The 22958-nt window shown below is 45.6% G+C and overlaps 1 long non-coding RNA gene across 1 annotated transcript; it reads right to left on the reverse strand.

Moving 5' to 3' along the window:
* Positions 1–3970: 3970 nt before the first annotated feature.
* On the reverse strand, positions 3971–6213 carry LOC310693788. Its single transcript, XR_014519385.1, has 2 exons — positions 5452–6213; positions 3971–4480 (listed from the first exon to the last, which is right to left on the reverse strand). It is a non-coding gene; the product is annotated as an uncharacterized lncRNA (long non-coding RNA).
* Between the last annotated feature and the right edge of the window lie 16745 nt (positions 6214–22958).

Below are 22958 nucleotides of genomic sequence, written 5' to 3' on the forward strand. Positions count from 1 at the left end.
TGGGAAGCTTATTTTAGCTTATCTGCAGTCACACGATTGGTCAATCTAGCTCTGTATTGTATACACTTACTTTCAGGTGATCACCAGGGAGACACCATGGATTGAAGCTGGGATCTCCTGCATGCAAAGTGAAAGCTCTGCCACTGAGATGCAGGAACCTTCCACAAGGGTGGATTTTTAAGAGACCAAAGGTAACACCACAATGAATGTGGAGAAGTGGCTGCATCAGGTATCAGAGAGCCAGTGTGGTGTAGTGGTTAAGAGCGGAGGACTCGTAATCTGGTGAACCAGGTTCGCTTCCCCGCTCCTCCACATGCAGCTGCTGGGTGACCTTGGGCTAGTCACACTTCTTTGAAGTCTCGCCGCCCCACTCACCTCACAGGGTGTTTGTTGTGGAGCAGGAAGGGGAAGGAGAATGTTAGCTGCTTTGAGACTCCCTAGGGTAGTGATAAAGTGGGATATCAAATCCAAACTCTGGTTTTTGCAGTGCTGGTGGAGCTTTTGCAGTGGGCAGAATGGGAAACCATAACAGGGTCACTAGCTGTGGGTGGGCTTCAACCCTATAGCTGTGCAACAAATAGTTTGGCACCTGCTTGCTTGGAATCATGTGTTTCCCTCAGGAACACCATGAGCCTAATTTATGAAAATGGATTCATTCTGCAGAACCAGTGGGGATTTATGTATAAGCTAAACAAGCTATAGCTTAAGGCCCCTCTCTCTTGGGGGGGTCCCCCAAAAATTTAAAGGAAAAAAACCTGGATGTACATTTCAAAAATATAAGATAAAAAAACAACAACCCTACGCACAGCAACAGTGTTTTGTGTTGTTTGAGCTCCTATGATGTAAGTAATGGGCCTTGCCTGCTAGCCTGCTCCCTAAAATATCACTGGTTTGCTCATTTCTATATATAGGGTGCCTATGTTTGGTAAGATTGAGGGCACAAGGAGAAGATGACAACAGAGGGTAAGATGGTTGGACAGTGTTATAGAAGCGACAAACATGCATTTGACGAAACTCTGGGAGGCGGTGGAAGACAGGAGTGCCTGGCATGCTCTGGTCCATGGGGTCACAAAGAGTCGGACACATTCTGCATGGGCTGCTTGCATGGCAGCATGTGCAAATGACTTTAGATACCTATTAGGTCCATAGATTGCCATATAGCATATATTCGACACACACAAAAAAGCGGCAATTTGTTGTTGACAAAAGACAGCTGGACATATAAAGGGCCCCATTACCTTCAGTAGCTTAGGGCCTCATCCAACCTAAATCCAGCCTTGTGCAGACCCCATTGGAAATTCCAATGACCAGAATGCCAATCTAAGTTATGTGAAAGGAACAAAGCTTAATCATTGGCTAACAATGGCCATTCTTGTGGAATTTGTCAGTAGATTTGGTGCCAGGAGTGGGGGACGATTTCCCACCCAAGTACTGTTTTCTGTTGTGGGAAACTTCCTATGGGCCTCATACCAGTGGTGGGTGGAGCCAGGGGAAGACGTGGGTGGAGCAACAATTGTGATTCTGCAGTAGGACAGAGGCAGAAGTAGGCACAGCAACAAATGGGACTTCAAATCCTCCAAGTGTCCCTATTTTCCAGGGGTGTCCCTGATTTAGAGAAGTTATCCCGGTTTCTGATTTGATCGTGGAATTTCCCGCTTTTCCTTAGGACAACCCTATTTTCCTTGGAGAAATGATGGAGGGTATGAAGTTATGCAACCCCCAAGCCAAGGAGATAACTACACAACCTTTAGAAGACATCTGAAGGCAGCCCCATATAGGGAGGTTTTAAATGTTTGATTCTGTTTTTATATATATGTTGGAAGCTGCCCAGAGTGGCTGGGGCAACCCAGTCAAATGGGTGGGGTATAAATAATAAAAATATGATGGAATGTCTCTATTTTCATCAGAGAAAGGCTGGAGGGTATGGGACTGTAAAGTTGGCTACAATTTAGCCACACCAAATCCAGTGGTTTCTGCACACACACAGAGAGAACATGTCTCTATCTTCCATTCAGGCAAGCAAAAGGTATTACATAAATGTAACAATACACTCCAGCTAGGAATAAAGCACTGAAAGAATTTATGAAGCAGGGCTGGTGAGGGGTATGGTCTGTTTCAAGGCAAATCTAAAAAAATGTAGTATAAACACTGACAACTGGGAAACACTGACTTGCGAGCGCTCCAGTTGGAGAACAGCCTTTACCAAAGGTGTCATGGGCTTTGAAGACACTCGAACTCAGGACACAAGGGAGAAACGTGCAAGGAGGAAGGCACCCTTGGCAAATCCACACCGTGATCAACTCCCGCCTGGAAACCAATGTTCCCACTGTGGACGGATGTGTGGATCCAGAATTGGCCTCCAAAGTCACTTGCGGACTCATTGTTAAAACCGTGTTCCTGGAAGACAATCTTACTCGGCTATGAGTGTTAGCCAAAGAAGAAGTAAGTCTGTGGAGAGTCCTGAGGATCACCATTTAGCCCCTGGAACTAAGTTTCTCCATGCGTGATTGATTAAAAGGTGCTGAGCGTTGACAGGAGACTCCTCTTCCTCTCTCAGAATTACAGTTTCCACAGTGGTTTAGCAGTCAATACCTCTTCCTGGGGAACTCTGGGAATTGTAGCTCTGGGAAGGAAACAGGAGTCTCCAAATAACTCTCGACACCCTTTAATAAACTACACTTCCCAGGGTTCCTTGTGGGAAGCCATGGCTGTTCAAAGTGGTATGGTACTGCTTTAAATGTTCAGTGCAGATGGAGCCTGAGTATAAATAATGAGGGATAAATTACATTGTTGTGTGCATAATTCTGTGGATGAGATTTAATATACAGATAGCAATGGGTGATGGATGCTTCATGCTGTAGGAAAAAATAACAGAGGAGCCCTGCTGGAGCAAACCAAAAGCTTATCTAATCCTGCATTCTCCTTCCTCAGTGGCCAATCAGAAAACCTTCAGGGTGCACCAGCAGGTTTTATAGAGTAATAACTCTTTTCTACTCCTACCCCACCACCGCCAACCCAAGTTACAGGTATTCAGTAGCATTCTGACCCTGAATGTAAGCACTCAGTTTAGCGATCATGGCTGTCTCTTTTGTGGCTTTGACTAACCTTGTTTCAAAGCAATCTAAGCTAGAGGCCATTAAGTACCTCTTGTGCGAGTGGATTTCATAAAGTAATTCTGCATTATGTGAACAAATGCTCTGGCCTTTTGTCTGCCCAGATTCCGCCACCCCACAGCTTTGCAGAATGACTGCAAGTTCTGGAATTATAAAGAAGGGAGGGGGGGAAATCTATGCTTAAACTCTCCCTTTTGTGCGGGAACATGTTAAATTTTATAAATCTCAGAACTGGCTCCCCTTACAAGCAAGGGATATTTGGCCCCTGTTAAAGTGAGCTGCTTCAAGCGGTCTATTCTGTTTTCTTTTTCTCAAATACAGCAGTATAATGGAAAATATAGAGGAGGGGAAACTCGCACAGCTCCAATTCACACACATTTCCAAATAAAGCCACCTTTTAAAGGCATCTGCATTTGGCATTGTCTCTATTGCCAAATAGGTTACTATTCTCCTGCAAAGTCCTTTCTCCACAGCCCCTCAAATAATTCAGAGTGAACAAGTTAAGTTTTTCAGAAGCTGCAATGAACAAAGCCTTATGAAACCAGTTGGTCATGGAATATGATGAGGGCTCCTTCCACTCTGGTGCCATGACTAAGCAGACAGCCACCAACAGATGGCTAATAAGAGATTTGCTATGAAGGTTCAAATTCTGTCCCCCAAATGCATTCAAATAAGCCAGATCATAGAGTGATCCTCTGTCCAGTGATTGTCCTGATTTCTGGTTCCCCTCAGAATTTACTCACAGGAGTGCAGTCCCACCACCTATGGTGACAAAACCCTCTGGAGTTGCACCCCCTCCAACAAAGGGAAGCTGTGTGGTCTTGGAGTTACAATTCAGGTAGACCAGAGTCAAAAACCACCTGTGAAAAACTTTTAATGAATTTCCACGTACATTAGCTGACACCATCTTGTTTAGATGACCAGATTTTTTTTGTCCATTGCAAGGGATCAATTGAGGGCTGATCCATAGATTTATTTTGCAATGGACATACTAATAGCTCCCACAGAACCTTTCTTCCCACTGGTCCATCTCCTTCTTCCAAAGTGCCATCTCAGCTGTCCAGCTGTCCAGCTCTTCTTTCCAAAGCTCTGGTTCCTCCTTCAAGACATTCCTGATGCTCTCAAAGAGATCTGTGACCTTCTTCCAGAGCTTCATGTTTCGCTCCCACAAAATGGTGTTTCGTCCATCTGTGCGCTTGGAGAGCTCCCTCTTCTTTTGCCAAAATGCCACCAGCTTCTCTTTCCTGAACTTGTTTTCCTTCTTGAGCTTCTCAATGGCATCACCCAGAGCCTTCTCCTTGCTCTTAAAGTCTTCAGTCTCCTTATCCATCAGGTCCATTTGGCTCCAGAGTGACCACTTGCGATTCCTCAAAAAGAGAGATTTGCATTGACATTGACATACACAATTCCCACTCCCCCAATACAGATCTAGAACTAGGTACTGAAATTTAAATAGAAAAACAAAATAAATCAATCAAAATAAATCATTTCATTTTACCTATTGCATTTATATCCTATCCTTCTCAAGGTTCCTTATCTATGCTCAAGAAAGAAAGAAAGAAAAGGTAATGGACGGTTAAGTCCAGTCAAAGCAAACTATAGGGTGCAGTACTCATCTCACTTTCAGGCCAAGGGAATCAGCATTTGTCCACAGACAGCTTTTCGGGTCATGTGTCCAGCATGACTAAACCGCTTCTGGTGCAATGGAACACCGTGATGGAAACAAGAGTGCACGGAAATGCCATTTACCTTCCCGCCACAGCGGTACCTATTTATCTACTCGCACTGGCATGTTTTCGAACTGCTAGGCTGGCAGGAGCTGGGACAGAGCAACGGGAGCTCACCCTATCGCAGGGATTCAAACCGCCAACCTTCTGATCGGCAAGCCCAAGAGGCTCAGTGGTTTACACCACAGCGCCACCTGCACCCCCCTATGTTCAAGTACAGCTGTGGTGGCTAACCTTTTTATGATTAGAAAGTCACGTAACAGCCCACTTGAATAATTTCAATCAGGCATCCCCAACCTTCGGCCCTCCAGATGTTTTGGCCCACAATTCCCATCATCCCTGACCACTGGTCCTGTTAGCTAGGGATCATGGGAGTTGTAGGCCAAAGGATCTGGAGGGCCACAGGTTGGGGATGCCTGGTTTCAATCAACAACCTCTTTGCAAAGGCAAAGAGGAATGAAGGCCTGCTACAAGCAGCCAGATCCACGACAGGTGCTGGGGGAGTGGGGTTGGCACTTCCTTGGACTTTGGGGGGTGGGAATCCTCATCTCACACCCTGCACCAAACACCAGCTGCAACACTATACTCAAATAAATATAACCTGTTCACACCTGCTAGGGCCTCTTGAGTCTTCCTTATGGCTGTGTTGACAAGTGACTCCTGGAAGCAGGGTGTTTGAAGATCAGAGGCTCCAGGTGTCATCTATGTCAGCCTGGTGACAGGCTGTGTCATAGTAGGTCACTGGTAACTCAGCGCTGGAGCACTGTCCCCTGTTGGTCAAAAGGATAGTGCCCCCAAACCACCCAGGGACTTTGGGAGCCCAGTGTTTTTTCTGGAGCTGCCTCATCCTATGTCAGGGACTGGGCAGAAGACTGGGAGAAAACAGTAAAGACCTGATGAAGAGAGCACAGCAGAGGTTATATTTTCTGAGAATCCTCCGGAAAAATAATCTCACAAAGGACCTGTTGATGGCATTTTACCATTGTACTGTTGAGAGTGTATTAACTTATGGTCTGTGTGTGTGGTTTGGGAGCTGCACGGTCAGGAAAAAAACAATGCTGTCCAGGGTTGTAAAGACTGCGGAGAGAATAATTGGGTGCACTCTTCCCACCTTGGATCAAATCTATGCTTCCAGGTGTCATAAGAAAGCTGCAGAGATCGTGCAGGATAGTACACACCCTGGAAATGATCTCTTTCAGCTTCTGCCTTCTGGAAGAAGGTACAGGGTTATAAAGACTAGGACTTGCCGGCTGAGAAACAGTTTCTATCCAAATGCGATTTTGGTTTTAAACGCAGTGTAAGGTAGTCTCTGTGGGAGTATATTGTATTCAATTATGGGGTATCAGAGTTTTTAGGGAGCTAACCAGGCTGGGATAGCTGGGATAGCAGGCTTGAATGTCTGATGTAGATTTTTTTCAATTTTGTTGTTCTGTATGGGACAATGACAATAAAGATTATCATATTGAATGGTGGAGATCACCTCCCCAGTCTGACTCTTCCAGAGGAGAAGACCTTCTTGCAGTCCATGGGACTCTCAAGAGTCTCCTCCAGCACCACGTTTTTAGCTAAGCATCCCAATACCTTACTGAGTTGGACAATGGGAATGAAGGGGGTGGGGGACATAGACACAGCACTGGGCAGGGTGGAGAGGTTTAACACTCCAAATTCAACCCACTGCAATTCCCGGACTGCAATTCCTGCATTGCAGGGGGTTGGATTAGATGGCCCTTAGGTTCACGCCCAACTCTGCAATTCTTTGATTCTGTAATTCTATGTATGCAACTGTCCATCAATAGAATTATCCAGGTGTTATGTACTGAGCTGAATTCTAGAACAATAGGATCCAGAATGCAGTAGTCTGATTGGTCCGCAGGAGCCACCCAATGCAGCTGAAGGTGGAAGTGAATCAGTGACCTGATTGGCCTGCAGGAGCAGCCAATCATGCTTCTGGAGGAAGTGAATCTGCAACCTGATTGGCCTACAGGAGCAGTCCGGATTAGCCAATCACACGGGGCCCATTGTGTAAATAATGTATATATAGCTAGACATTTTGGGGAAAGTTTCATTCATTGCTACTACGAGCTGAATAAAGAGCATGGAATTCACACTCGACTCTGAGTATATTTCACCAGGCAACTTATCAAAACAAAGAAACATCACACAGTGTTTGAAAGTACTGTAATAAAAACAATAAAAGAAGGATTAAAGCACCCAACAACATAAAAGTTTCCTTCTGGCACAGGCAAACACCTGGCAATTGAACTTAAAGCTAGGCCAGAATATAATGAATTAAAAAAGATGTTTAGATATACCTTTCCCAAAAACCCTGAAGCATTTCTGCTAGGTTTGATGGAAGAGGAAATTGCGAAGATAGACCAAAGACTATTTATCTACGCCACAGTAGCAGCGAGAACTTTAATGGCCCCAAAGTGGAAGTTACAGGAGTTACCAATGATTGTGGAGTGGCAGGTGAAGATGATGGACTTTGCAGAATTAGCCAAGCTGACCTGCAGGATTCGAGACCAGGAGTAAATTTATAGTATAATTTATAGCAGCGCATCTCCCCGCTGTCCCCGGACCTGATCTGAAGGGAGGCGGCGGGGAGAAGAGCACTTCTCCCCGCTGCCGGCCCCACAAGTGCCTGGGGGAAAATAATTTTCCCCCCTTTATTTCCCCCCCCAAAAAACTTGATGCGTCCTATGGGCCGGTGCGTCCTATGGGGCGAAAAATACGGTATCTAAAGCCATTTGCACATGCAGAATGTAGGCACCCTATATATAGAAATGAGCAAACCAGTGATATTTTAGAGAACAGGATAGCAAGTGGGGCCCATTACTTACATCACAGGTGCCTAAGCAACACAAAACACAGTTGCTGTATGTAGGTTTTATTTTATTTGTTTTTTATCTTATATTTTGGAAATGTACATCCAGTTATTTTTCCTTTAATATATTTTGGAACCCCCAAGAGAGTGGGGCCCTAAGCTATAGCTTGTTTAGCTTATATGTAAATCGGGCACTGTTTGCTGTAAATAAAGGTAAAGGGACCCCTGACCATTAGGTCCAGTAGCGGACGACTCTGGGGTTGCGGAGCTAATCTTGCTTTATTGGCTGAGGTAGCCGGCATACAGCTTCCGGGTCATGTGGCCAGCATGACTAAGCCGCTTCTGGCAAACCAGAGCAGCGCACGGAAACGTTGTTTACCTTCCCACCAGAGTGGTACCTGTTTATCTACTTGAACTTCGTGCTTTCGAACTGCTAGGTTGGCAGGAGCTGGGACTGACCAACAGGAGCTCACCCCATCGCGGGGATTCGAACCGCTGAACTTCTGATCGGCAAGTCCTAGGCTCTGTGGTTTAACCCACAGCGCCACCCGTGTCCCTTTTGCTGTAAATACCCTGGAGTGAATTACAGTAATTCACAAGACAGCTACACAGAGCAAATGACTGCAAATCTCGGCTTGCAGGTAAGATACACAAGGTGTCCCCTGCTGCTTGTTGATGTAACATTTCAGTGATCCTCTTGATGCAGTGTTAACATGTTTATCCGAGCGACCCCCACCCTGGCGTGACATTTATCGCATGCTGGTATGTACTGCTGCTAAACGTTTAGCTCAAAAAGGCTCGTTTGATGCATCTCCACATTGGGCCCTACACCTAACGAGAGCCTGTCACAAGGTGGTTAAGTTCAGCAAATTGAGTGATCTTGACAGCTGTCTTGTTCTGTAGCTCTTTTCCCAGGTGTTCCGGGCATGATAACCGGATCTTTGCTTTCACTACAAAAGTAAACTGAATTACAGCAAGAGAGAGAGAGAGAATGAGAGAAAAAGAAACAACACTGGGTGCTGTCCTGGCTATTGGCACTACCATAACCTTTGATCATTAGTACCAAGGCACCAAAATCCATCCCCTTCCATTTTGGCTCAGTGGTAGAATCCATGCTTCATTGGCTGAAGGTCACAGGTTCAATCCCTGGCACCTCCAGTTAATAATAATAATAATAGTAGTAGTAGTAGTAGTAGTAATAATAATAATAATATAACATATTTACACCCTGCCCACCTGGCTGGGTTTCCCCAGCCACTCTGGGCGGCTTCCAGAAAAATATTAAAATACAATACAGTGGTACCTCAGGTTATGAACTTAATTCATTCTGGAGGTCCTTTCTTAACCCCAAACTGTTCTTAATCCGAAGCGCGATTTTGCTAATGGGGCCTCCTGCTGCTGCTGCACCGCTGCCACGCGATTTCCGTTCTCATCCTGGGGCAAAGTTCTCAACCCAAGGTACTACTTCTGGGTTAGTGAAGTTTGTAACCCAAAGTGTTTGTAACCCGAAGCGTTTGTAACCCGAGGTACCACTGTAATTCATCAAATATTAAAAGCTTACCTAAACAGGGCTGCCTTCAGATGTCTTTTCAACATCAGATAGTTGTTTATTTCCTTGACATCTGGTGGGAGGGTGTTCCACAGGGCGGGCGCCACTACCGAGAAGGCCCTCTGCCTGGTTCCCTGTAACCTCACTTCTTGCATTGAGTGAACTGCCAGAAGGCCCTCGGCGCTGGACCTCAGTGTCCGGGCTGAACGATGGGGGTAGAGATGCTCCTTCAGGTATACTGGGCCATGGCCATTTAGGACTTTAAAGGTCAGCACCTTTAAAGCCCTTAAGCTGGCTGACACGCCTACCTTAAACCCTAGGCCTAGGGACCCATTACCAGTCAATGTAGACAAGGAGTGGAGAACCTTTGACTCTCCAGCTTGTTGCAGAACTACAAGCCACAGAGGCAAAAATGGCCACAGCAACAGTTGTGAACCATAGGCTGGTTTCTTTTTTGCACACACCGCTCTTGTCCTCCATTCAGGCAAGCAAAGGGCATTCCCAGAACTCAGGGACACGTTCCAGCAGGGCAAAAACTCATCCGAGCTGCCAAGCAAGGGCCAGTAATGGATGGAAGGGGTGTGGCTTAGAAAGAGTAGAGAAGACTGGAGACTATATTTGGACCCTGGGCTTGGATTGGATAGCCATCTGTCAGGGATTCTTTAACTGCAATTCCTGCAGGAGTTTGGACTGGATGACCCTTGGCAACCCTTCCAGCTTTCCAGTTCTCTGACCCTTTTTACTTCTCAGCTGGAAGCACATGGTCCCTTTGCCTGCCTGTGCAGCCTGATCACAGCTCTTTTTCAGCCCGCCTCGTTCTTTCTTTTCTTTCCTTTTTGTAAAAGAAAAAAAAGGAGTAAAATCCAATTTACTAAACTAATGAAGGGTACTTTGTGTGGCTTTCTTTGTATTCCCGACGCTTTGCATCGGCAATGGTTTATAAGATGCATCAAAAGGCATTTGCAGGGGCGTAAGGCACTAAATTAAAATCCAGTTGTAAGCAATTTGCTTGCAAATAAGCAATAGCTGCTCCCAGACCTACTTCCCACATTATGAGAAGAAAGGGTATATTGTTTTCTCAGGAAGTGAACATCCAGGCAAACGTGTGGCCTCATCCTTCTATTCTTTATCAGCAGAATGCCCATTGTTAGAGGGGATTTGAGTACAGGGGTTTATACCTGTACTCTGAGAGCGGGTGGGTGAAAAAAGTCTCTCTGTGTGCCAAACCTCCCACCTTTCTTGTAAGATCCCAAGTATCGGGAATTGGACGGGGAGCAGATTCTTCATTCATTGCAATTCTATGCTCATTACAACATTGTCTTCATGTGCAGGATTTTAATCCCCGCCGCACCCCCACTAATTTGAACATCACCCATTCAGGTAGGTAGCTGTGTTGGTCTGACGCAGTCAAAATATATATATAAAATGTCCAGTAGCACCTTAGAGATGAACTAAGTTTGTTCTTGGTTTAACCTTTTGTGTGCATGCAAACTTCTTCAGATAAACTAAAACCTAACAGAAGTCACCAGACCCTCCCACGATTCGGATTCTGTTTGCAGACAGAGGTAAAGTTCTCAAACCAGGACAATATTTCCGGTTTTGCGGACTTTGTAAACCGAATCGTTCTTAAACCGGACTGTTCTTAAACCGAGGTACCACTGTATAATATTGATTGTGTTCGAATCTTCCTATTTTCAGTGCTTGATTTATAATGTAGAACACAACTACTTTATGATATGATCCTGGGACTTCTGACTCTTGAGTCCTTCAGAACTGTTCACCAGGCTAGACTTGAATAGCAGATGGTGATGATGATTAAAAAAAGAGAGAGAGAAGGCTCCTCTTATGTTCTTAATGGCCAGCTCCCCATTTCCAGAAATGCTGGGGGGGGGGGAATAATTCAATGACTCGGCTACATTACAGTGGTGCCCCGCAAGACGAATGCCTCGCAAGACGGAAAACTCGCTAGACGAAAGAGTTTTCCGTTTTGGAGGTGCTTCGCAAAACAAATCTCCTATGGGCTTGCTTCGCAAGACGAAAATGTCTTGCGAGTTCCTGCGGGTTTTTCCCCTCCCCCCCTTTTCTAAGCTGCTTATCAGCTGATCCAATAAGCCGATAAGCCGCTAAAAGCCGCTAAAAGCCGCTAATAGTGCTAATCTGCTAATCCGTCAATGGGCTTGCTTCGCAAGACGAAAAAACCGCTAGACGAAGAGAATCACATAACGGATTCTTTTCGTCTTGCGAGGCACCACTGTAGTTAAAAATAAAAATAAAATCTGTTATACATGCGTTATAACCCTCTGACACCAGACGGCGCTGTAGAGCTGAAACCGGAACTCTATGAAATTTTCCATTGTGAGCTTTAACATGTTTCCCCCCCCCCCCCAGAGAATTTTTAGAGCGTTTTTAATAGCTGTGTCGATGCAGCCCTAACTTAGCTATTCAAGACTAGCCTGGCGAAGAGGTCTGGAGGATTCAAATCCTTGCACATTATTTAGAGACATTTTGTGTGTCATGTGCCACACTGGTGTGGCAGAGAGGATGGCAAGTGCAGCGGTGAGACTAAAGGACAATCAATATAATATTTTGGGGGCGAATGCTTTGTGTTCTTATGTATCTGCCTTGTTTTATGCTTTCTGGCTGTCCCAAGACCATATTATAAAGGAGTTGTGTTCTGTGTTATAGCACAGCTAGGCATTGTTGCTGTTTGTTTTCCAATGTATTCCTCCTCAGTACAAAATCAGGGGTGGCATAATAATAATAATAATAATAATAATAATAATAATAATAATAATAATTTATTTATACCTCGCCCTCCCTAGCCAGAGCTGGGCTCAGGCTGACTAACATCAGTAAAATTACAATAAAAACAAAATGGGGGAGGAGCCAATTTAAAATACAGGTTAAAAATACAATTTAAAATGCAGCCTCATTTTAATAGTAGCCCAGAGATCAAAACCATAAGGGGAGGGAAACATAAGGGTCAGACTGAGTCCAAACTTAAGGCCAGGCGGAACAGCTCCATCTTGCAGGCCCTGCAGAAAGATGTCAAGTCCCGCAGGGCCCTGGTCTCTTGTGACAGAGTGTTCCACCAAGTCGGGGCCAGTACTGAAAAGGCCCTGGCCCTAGTTGAGACCAATCTAACCACCTTGCGACTTGGGACCTCCAAAGTGTTGTCATTTGTGGACCTTAAGGTTCTCCGCGGGGCATACCAGGAGAGGCGGTCCCGTAGTTACGTGGGTCCTAGGCCGCATAGGGCTTTAAAGGTCAAAACCAGCACCTTAAACCTGACCCTGTACTCCACCGGGAGCCAGTGCAGTTGGCAAAGCACTGGATGAATGCGATCCCACGGCAAGGACCCCGTAAGGAGCCTCGCTGCGGCATTCTGCACCCGCTGGAGTTTCAGATTTTTATTCTGAAAGTGCGGCTCAGAGAAAAACGTTTGAGAACAGTTAATGAAAGGTTTACCTTGATATGGAATATGTTTTTTTTTCTCCTCCTGGGCCAACACAGCTACTTTCAGGTATGCTTAGTCACCGCCCTTGGTGAGCAGCTGCCAACGGGGCATGTTTAACTCCCTTGATTGCGTTTTTAGGACATGAAAACCTTGTTCAGCTCGGCTTAGCAGGAGTCCAGGGGGAAATCTGGATCCAGAAGGGAAATGTTTCTCCTGCTTCTGGCGATAGGTTGATCATGGAAATCTGCAAAGGATGCACTGCCATAAAGAGACCTTGATAGAAGAAGGAAAGGAGAAGGGAACAGGGGCACAGGGATTTCTCCTCTCTGATACCACACAGAGAGCTGCTGTCAGTCAGTGTAGACTGGGGTGGGGGGTGGGATAGAAACTTTTCTTTTCATCCAGGCAGCGTTCCACGCCCACATTTGGGGGGGGGGGGCAGAAACAAAAGTGGGTGGAACAACAACTGCAAATTTGATAAGTCACTTTGAGTTGCCTTAGAAAAAAAGCAACTAACACATTTTATTTATTTATTAACTTTATTCTTATTATTTATTTATTTATTGAATTTACATACCGCCCTATAGTCTCAGGGCAGTTCACAGAACAAAATCAAGATATAAAACCTCAAAATACCCAATAAAAATAAAAACAACGCAATAGCCTCCTTCCCCCACCACCCCCAAAAAACACATTTTAAAAGGGCATAGGATGTAAAGGAGATCAACCAAAGGCCTGGTTAAAAAGGAACGTTTTTGCCTGGAACCTAAAGGTGTGTGATGAAGGCGCCAGGCGAACTTCCCTGGGGAGAGCATTCCACAGACGGGGAGCCACTGCAGAGAAGGCCCCGTTCTCATGTTGCCACCCTCCGGACCTCTCGAGGAGGAGGCACATGAAGGAGGGCCCAGAAGATGATCTCAGGGACCGGGTAGGTTCATATGGGAAGAGACAGTCCTTGAGATATTTTTCAGGCTCTTTATCTCACCCAGGGCAGCCCAAGGTGACTTAACAACCAAAGAAACAGCCAACAAGCCCCACACAGGTACATTAAGACCAAGAGGAAAGAGAAATATCTCAAGAACATTCCACACATCCCATAATAATCATGTTTACCTTTGTTATACTAAGCTTGTTCCTACGCACACTGCAACACCCCTCTCTGTCCTCATCAAGGACCATAGCTCAGGGGTAGAACTTTTCATGCAGAAGATCCTATAGAACAGGGGTCAGCAAACTTTTTCAGCAGGGGCCGGTCCACTGTCCCTCAGACCTTGTGGGGGGCTGGACTATATTTTGAAAAAAGTAATAATGAACAAATTCCTATGTCCCACAAATAACCCAGAGATGCATTTTAAATAAAAGCACGCATTCTACTCATGTAAAAACACCAGGCAGGCCCCACAAATCACCCAGAGATGCATTTTAAATAAAAGGACACATTCTACTCGTGTAAAAACACACTGATTCCCGGACCGTCCGCCGGCCGGTTTTAGAAGGCGATTGGGCCGGATCCGGCCCCTGGGCCTTAGGTTGCCTACCCATGGTATAGCATCTCCAGGTTAAGATCTGTGTTGGGTCAAAGGTGAACAGTTCTGGAAGCTCTGCAGACACCATCTTGGTAGTCAAGATAACCCCACAATTAATTGGTAGCTGTTGAAGCAATGAGCTCCTATATGTTCAGATTCACTTGCTTTGATGCTATTCTCTGGGCTTTGGTTGCTGGGCTCTGAGCCCAGAATGGGGTGCTATTCGTAAGACTTGGGTATTTGCCAGCTGTGCCCTCATCTATAGACCAGCAGCTTTTGCAGAATCAGAGACCCCAGAGATATTGAAGCAGTTGATCAATTCTTACACAACAAAAAAACCCCGGCCATCAACTTATGTAAATGTTTGTTACTAGCAAACAAATTTTATATTCAGGTATTGAGGGAGGAATGGAATAAAGAATTAGAGATCTCATTTCGACCTCACAGTGGGAAACTGTTTTAAGTGGTATAACAAGGGCATCTCTGGGCCTTAAATCAAGGCTCATACAACAGAAAATAATATTTAGAATATACTGCACCCCATTACGTTTCTTTAAAAATGGGCTATCTAAAGTATCTAACTACTGGAGATGCAATAGGGACAATGCTTCTCTAAAACGTATGTTTTTTCATTGTCCTATACTGAAAGATGTCTGGCAGAAGGTAACTGAAACAATCAACAGAACTGTATGGAGCAAAATGCATTTACAGAGCAAAATATCCTTTTGAATTATATGCCCAGCACCTGGAACCTTAAAAAAGGACAATATGAGTGGACTCTCCATGCCCTCACAACAAAAAGACTGATATTGATGAATTGGAAACATAACAATGTACCTCCCTTCTACGATTGGATCAAAGACTTACACAAACTTGCAACATATGATATAAACACAGACTTGCCATGGGCAAATTCAGTGATATTTGGAATCCATTCTTACAAATACTGTAATAGGTTAAGATCTGGTGAAGTATAACAACAACTTTGTAAAGTACAGTGGTACCTCGGGTTAAGTACTTAATTCGTTCCGGAGGTCCGTTCTTAACCTGAAACTGTTCTTAACCTGAAGCACCACTTTAGCTAATGGGGACTCCCGCTGCTGCCACACGATTTCTGTTCTCATCCTGAAGCAAAGTTCTTAATCCGAGGTACTATTTCTGGGTTAGCGGAGTCTGTAACCTGAAGCGTATGTAACCTGAGGTACCACTGTATACAGTTTTGGTTTCCTCACCCCCCCCTTTGTTTTCCCTTCTACACAGGTGCTGTTTCTCTTCTTCTTTTTCTCTCTTTCTTTTTTTTTACATCTCATCATGTTTAGTGCACATATAATTATGTATTTTTCTAACTTTCAATGAAGATGTCTTTTAAAAAACAAACCCTATGCCCTCAACTGGGCAGGTGGAGTGATGGGAAGTCCTAGACAAAGTGACGAATGCTGCTTTGTGTATAAAGAATCCATGCATGTTTGCTTCGGCTCAGACAAGCCATCTCCTTTGGATAGCTTAGGCTGTAGAGCTTCAGACTTTTAATCCCAGGGTTGTGGGTTCAAGCCCCACATTGGGCAAAAGATTCCTGAATTGCACTAAAGATTGGACTAAAGGACCCTCGTGGTTCTTTCCAGCTGTACAATTTTATTATTCCCTGCTGCGGTGTCCGTTCCGCATCTGCAAAGACTAGGAGAAACTGACCAGCTAATTTGCCGTACTTCTTAAAAAAAGTAAAGGACCCCTGGCAGTTAAGTCCAGTCGCAGATGACTCTGGGGTTGGGGCGCTCACCTCACTTTACTAGCTTAGGGAGCCGGCGTTTGTCCGCAGACAGTTTTTCCGGGTCATGTGGACCGCTGACCGTTAGGTGGCCAGCATGACTAAGCTGCTTCTGGCGAACCAGAGCAGCACACAGAAATGCCGTTTACCTTCCCGCCAGAGTGGTACCTATTTATCTACTTGCACTTTGATGTGCTTTCGAACTGCTAGGTTGGCAGGAACAGAGACCGAGCAACGGGAGCTCACCCCGTCGTGGGGATTCGAACCACCGACCTTCTGATCGGCAAGTCCTAGGCTCTGTGGTTTAACCCACAGCACCACCTGCGTAAGGACACTGAGAGTAATTAGGGGACACATCCTTAGAGCTACAGTTCCCGGCTGTGACATGACACAGTCTGCAAACCCTACTACAGTGGTACCTCAGGTTACATACGCTTCAGGTTACATACGCTTCAGGTTACAGGCTCCGCTAACCCAGAAATAGTACCTGAACTTTGCTTCAGGATGAGAACAGAAATCGTGCTCCGGCGGAGCAGCGGCAGAGGGAGGCCGCTTCAGGTTAAGAACAATTTCAGGTTAAGAATGGACCTCCGGAACAAATTAAGTACTTAACCTGAGGTACCACTGTACAAACATCTATTGCTTTCTGCAGTTTTTAAGTGCAGTGGCTTTCCCCCAGACCATCCTTGGAATTGTAGTTTGGTGATAGTGCTTTTGGATTCCACTGCATTATGCATTTAAGGCAGCTACTTCAAAGAGCCTTGGCTCCCCGCAATGAATCCTGGGAAGTGCAGTTTCCTAAGGGTGCTGAGAATTGTTAGGAGACCTCTACATTCCTCCCCACAGAACTACAGTTATCAGCGTTCCCTGGGAAGACAGCTTGCTTGTTAAACCACTCTGAGAACGACATCTCTGTGACGGGAACAGGAATCAGCATTGCTTTGGTCAAGCTCAGTAGGGAGCAAGGTGGAGAGGAAAGCAGAATGAACTGGCTCTCCTTGACACCAGCTCTCTGGCTCCACCTGCTGTTGGGCTCCATGTCTTCTACCCTACCAGTCGCAATGAGCACCGGTCACCACTGTGTGGCTGTCCATTGCTGGGAGCAGAAGGCTGGGCTACTTGCCTTTTGGGTTCATTTTAAACTGCTGACAGCACCTAAGACATCTCTGTTTTCCCAGTGTGCATCTCAGCAGAGGAACAAATGCCTGCTCTGCCTTTAAAGCAGTGCAGGAATGACTGTCACGGTATTTTAATTTTTAAATCTGCATCTAGAGAAGAGCTATAAGAAATGTAAGGGGGGGGGGTCAGGTAGTTACCCCCACAGGTAAGTATAGGGGCTTTTGAAGTAGGGGAAAAGCATACTTATTCCCCATCTGTTATATGGAGCCCTAAAAACACAATACAGGCAGCAAAATTATAGTGGTTATTTTTTTCTTTTAAGTATGAGACACTATAATTTTGCCTGGTGATTCAGGGCAGGGCATGAGATGAGTGGAGGAATATCTTACGCACAGTGATCCAATCAGAATGTTTCAGAAAACATCCAAAAAACCCGAGGCTGCAATTTGCCAGACCTGTGTCATGCGGAAAGACGTGCTGTGGGCTAAGAAATGTATTTTATTTTTTTTGCAAAGAACAACAAAAAAATGTTGTTGCAAACACACACAGAGTCCTTGGCAAAAAAACGGACTGTAGCTCAATAGTAGAGTGTCTGCTTTGAATTCAAAAGGTCCCCTGTTCAATTCGCCAGCATTTCCAGATACTGTTATGAGAGAAGCCGCTCTGAAATCCCCAGAAAGTCACTGCCAGTCAGAGTAGGCATTAGTGAGCTAAATGGACCAAAGGTCTGACTCAGTACAGTAGACCCTCCAGGTGTCCCTATTTTCAGGGACGTCCCTGATTTAGAGAAGCCGTCCCAGTTTCTGATTTGAGCCCCAGAATGTCCCGCTTTTCCTTAAAGGTAAAGGGACCCCTGACCATTAGGTCCAGTTGCGGACAACTCTGGGGTTGCGGCGCTCATCTCACTTTATTGGCCGGCATACAGCTTCCGGGTCATGTGGCCAGCATGACTAAGCCGCTTTTGGCAAACCAGAGCAGCGCACAGAAATGCCGTTTACTTTCCCGCCGGAGTGGTACCTATTTATCTAGTTGCAGAGGGTATGGAGTTATCCATACATTGGCTCCCAGTACGTTTCCGAGCACAATTCAAAGTGTTGGTGCTGACCTTTAAAGCCCTAAACGGCCTCGGTCCAGTATACCTGAAGGAGCGTCTCCACCCCCATCATTCTGCCCGGACGCTGAGGTCCAGCGCCGAGGGCCTTCTGGCGGTTCCCTCATTGCGAGAAGCAAAGCTACAGGGAACCAGGCAGAGGGCCTTCTCGGTAGTGGCGCCCGCCCTGTGGAACGCCCTTCCAGCAGATGTCAAAACGATAAACAACTACCTGACATTTAGAAGACATCTTAAGGCAGCCTTGTTCAGGGAAGTTTTTAACGTGTGATATTTTACTGTATTTTTGGTTTTTATGGAAGCTGCCCAGAGTGGCTGGGGACACCCAGCCAGATGGGCGGGGTATAAATAATAAATTATTATTATTATTATTATCCGACCCCCGAGCCATGTAAGGGATGTATAGGAAGGGTTTTTTCATGTTTAATGTTTTATTATGTTTTTGTATATGTTGGAAGCTGCCCAGAGTGGGGTATAAATAGTAAAATTATTAATATGGACTGGGGCGTCCCTATTTTCATTGGAGAAATGTTGGAGGGTATGAGTACAGGCATCTCATGGCATGCAAATCATGTGCTCGACATCACTAGCTTTAAAATAACGCTAAGGGTCTAGTCCTCATTGTTCTGAACCAAGCGCTGACATAAGAAGCTGCCTTTTATCAAGTCAGATCATCAGTCTGTCTAGTTCTGTATGGTCTGTGCTGCCAAAACAGCAGCTTTCCAGGGTTTCAGGCAGTGTGAGCCTCCCAGCCCTACCTGAAGATGCCAGGAATGGGAACTGGGCACTTCTGCATGCAAGGCAGATATTCTACCCCTGAGCTACAGAGATTCCCCAGAAGACTCGGGTCCCAGGCCCACGGCACAGATTTCCCTTGTAAAAAACAGAGGTGCCTGCCTTATTTTGACACACAGCATTGGTGCCCATTGGGAATTGTGCGGCAGAAGGCAGGGGGTGAAATGGTAGGTGGAGCCAGAGCCAATGATCAGCAAAGCCAACTAATTCTTCTAATTATTATTTATTTTAAATTAATTTATTAAGTTTGTATACCACCTTTCATCTGCAGATCTCAGGGCAGTCCATCACATTCTCATTTTTGTGCCCATCCTTCTGCCTGCTGACTTTTTCCAAAGGCAATACTGAGACTAAGGCTGCATCTACACATATTATATATATATATATACAAGCTCAAGAGGTCAAGACACGAAAGCTTTAGCAACTAATCCACACTTAATGACCCACCTAAGTGGTACTCAGAATATCACTCAAGAAATCACTCAAGATATCCCTCAAGTAATTAAGGAACAAAAGAAGAAAAGGCACAATAACCTGGGAACTTCCCCTCTGCCCAGAACGTTGGAGGCTATACACCACACCCCCTCAACAGTATTTATAGGAACTCAAACACTGAGATCCTGCTCTGTTCCAGTAACAAGAAGCCGAAAGCACCAGCCTGAAGATGACGAGTGAGACCTCGTCGAAACGTCGCCTAGACACCCCAACTCTTACACGGGAAGACACCCGAAGACACCAAAACCTGCATATATATATATATATATATGTGTGTGTGTGTGTGTGTGTGTGTGTGTGTGTGTGTGTATATATAATATATATAATATATATATATAATATATAATACACACACACACACACACACACACACACACACACACACACATATATATATATATATATATACGGGAAGACACCCGAGGACACCAAAACCTGCATTCCTGTACCCGTGAAAATCTACGAAAACATATATATATATATATATATATATATATATAATGTTCTGAAAATGCTGGGGGGGGGGATGTTTTAAAGCTTACAATGGAAAATTTCAGCTCTACAGTGCCACCTGGTGTCGCAGTGTTATAACGCATGTATAATGTTTTATTTTGACTAATGTAGCTGAGTCCTAAGGAAGGGAAAGCTGGCAGGCAGGGCTAACCCATGGACTGCTTGCAAGTACGAAGGTAGGCAAGGAAGTGGGACTGACTGAGGGGAGACTGAGGTTGGTGGGCAGAGGCAGATTTAGGGGAGCGCAACTGGTTCGCCTGCAACGGATGCCGAGCCAAGCTGAAAGAGTGCCTCAGGGGGGAGCTGCAATAATGATGTGGAATGGAAGGTGAGAGGCAGGGAGTGCCAAATTTTGGCATTGCAGAGGGCAGCACTGAAATTTGAAAGCCCAAAGTGCTCCAGGCAAAGGGCCTTCTCAGTGGTGGCGCCTGCCCTGTGGAACACCCTCCCATCAGATGTCAAGGAAATAAACAACTACCTGACTTTTAGAAGACATCTGAAGGCAGCTCTGTTTAGGGAAGTTCTTAATGTTTGATTTTTTTTGTGCTTTTAATATTCTGTTGGGAGCGGCCCAGAATGGCTGGGGAAATCCAGCCAGATGGGAGCGTATAAATAATAAATTATTATCATATTATTATATTATCCATCATTGGGTGGGTAGGATCACGTTCTCCCAAACAGATCAGCTTCCACTATTCCCATCTAGTTCAATAGTCTCTAATTATTATGCAATTCTCAGATGTGGGCAGGGAACTTATCCTGCTCACCCTCCCTGACTTCCCCCTCCCCCTTTTAATTTATTTCTGACAGCCTACACAGTGGAAGCCTGGATGTCGTCTAAATCAGATCTCTTGCAGTTGCCAGTTCTTAAATGTTGACAGATGTTCATCTCTCAAGCCTTTCAATATTTGTTAGAAATGAGTGTGTCTCAATGAAGGGAATGACTGACAAGGAGCATGGCAAGCTGCCTTTTCACTGAGCCAGACCCATTGGTCTGTCTGGTTCAGTGCCGTCCACACTGACTGGCAGCTGCTCTTGGAGCCTGTCTTGAACCACAGGCCCAAAGGAGGGCATATTGGAGTGGCTGGGTGCAGGATGTCAAAAACATCAGAACAGCCAGTTGTAGTGCTTTATTTAAGAACATGTAAGATGTGTAGACGCAGGTGGCGCTGTGGGTTAAACCACTGAGCCTAGGGCTTGCTGATCGGAAGGTCGGCGGTTCAAATCCCCACGATGGGGTGAACTCCTGTTGCTCGGTCCCAGCTCCTGCCAGCCTAGTAGTTCGAAAGCATGTCAAAGTGCAAGTAGATAAATAGGTACTGCTCCGGCGGGAAGGTAAACGGCGTTTCCGTGCACTGCTCTGGTTTGCCAGAAGCGGCTTAGTCCTGCTGGCCACATGACCCGGAAGCTGTACGCCGGCTCCCTCAGCCAGTAAAGAGAGATGAGTGCCACAGCCGCAGAGTCGGCCACGACTGGACCTAATGGGCAGGGGTCCCTTTACCTTTACTTCACCTTAATATGCTACAGTTCCCTGGATTCTTTTGGGGGAAGCCAGGACTCTTAAAGTGGTAGAAGAGGGCTTGAAATGTATGCTATGGATGTGACTATATATAATCACACTGTAAACACATCAGAACAAATGCTCAATAAAGACCGGCCATAGTCTGATTGAATGCTCAATGAGCAGGTCATGTGGAGGAGACCTTTGTTCTTCTCAATGGACTTCAGATCAATGCATGGACTTTAGAACTGTCTGCAGCTATTATGAAAGACATCTAAGAACAAAACCTCCATGTTCAGAGGCAGTCTACCTAAAAGGATCAGGTAGAAAATGATGGAGAAAACTTTTCTCCTCCTGGACTAGGCAGTCCAATGGACTGATTCATTATAAAGCAGCTTCTGTCGTACCTGAAGCTACACTTTCCCAACAGTGTTCCACAATAGAGGAAGGCCAGGATTAGGCCCGCTTGTTTCTGGAAGACAAACTGGGGACTGGAGGGCAAGCACTTTGGATGTGTCTGTAGAATCGCTTACTTCCCTCCATCAAATCTCCTCTTGGTCAGACTCATGCTGTGGCCAATTAAAGACGATCTTTGTCTCCCTGGAAGAAATTGTGCAGCCTAACCTTTTAGCTTGAAATAGCAAATCAATAAGGAACTTTTCAATGCACGGACCCGATGGAATGTTGCCAAGGAAGAGCACACGCCGAGTGGCATTTTAGAGGATTTCTCTTTTTGGGCCAGGAATTTGCAGTGTTTGTGCCATCCGGGATTATATGCGCTAACCGTGAAGTCGTTCTCTGAGTGCCACTCCTTTATGCTGCCAAAATCATGCCAACTTCAGGCAGGAAGGAAGAATCATCAGGTTTGGGAGAGCCTCAAGGTTTCCAGATGTACAATAAATCCTCCGGGGGCGGGCGGGAAATATACCCCGATGCATGGGTGGAGAACTCAGGTCCCAGGGAACAAATGTGGCCCTCAAGATCTTTTTATATGGCCCTTGGGAGCCTCTGCAATTCAACACCACTCTTCCTCCTGATTCTGCTTGGCATTCTCCTTTAGAATTTTTAACTGGGCTGGAGGGTAAAAACTCTTGACTGTACCTCTTTCTTATCTGGAGAGAGGGTAGAGAGGGAGTGTGCTTAGAAACTAATCTACTGAAAAAACGTAAAAGGTGTGATCCTCGATCCCCACCTCTTTTGCCTCGGGCCCTGTCCGCCACCGACAAATGCCCCCCAGGAAGGTGGCCCGGAAGCGAATGGTTAAAAAAATGTTCCCCACCCCTGCCCTAATGGCCCAATGAAGGATAAGGAGGCTGAGGGATCAGTGGCCATGGGACGCTGGTTGAGTGTTTGGAACAGGGACAGAAAATGAGGGCAGGAGCAATGGAGTGTATTAACTTATGGTCTCTGTGTGTGTTTTGGGAGCTGCATGGCCAGGGGAAAAACAATGCTGTCCAGGGCTGTAA

The sequence above is a fragment of the Podarcis liolepis genome (genome assembly GCF_965112155.1).
Source record: "Podarcis liolepis genome assembly, chromosome: 14".
Lineage (NCBI taxonomy): Eukaryota > Metazoa > Chordata > Lepidosauria > Squamata > Lacertidae > Podarcis > Podarcis liolepis.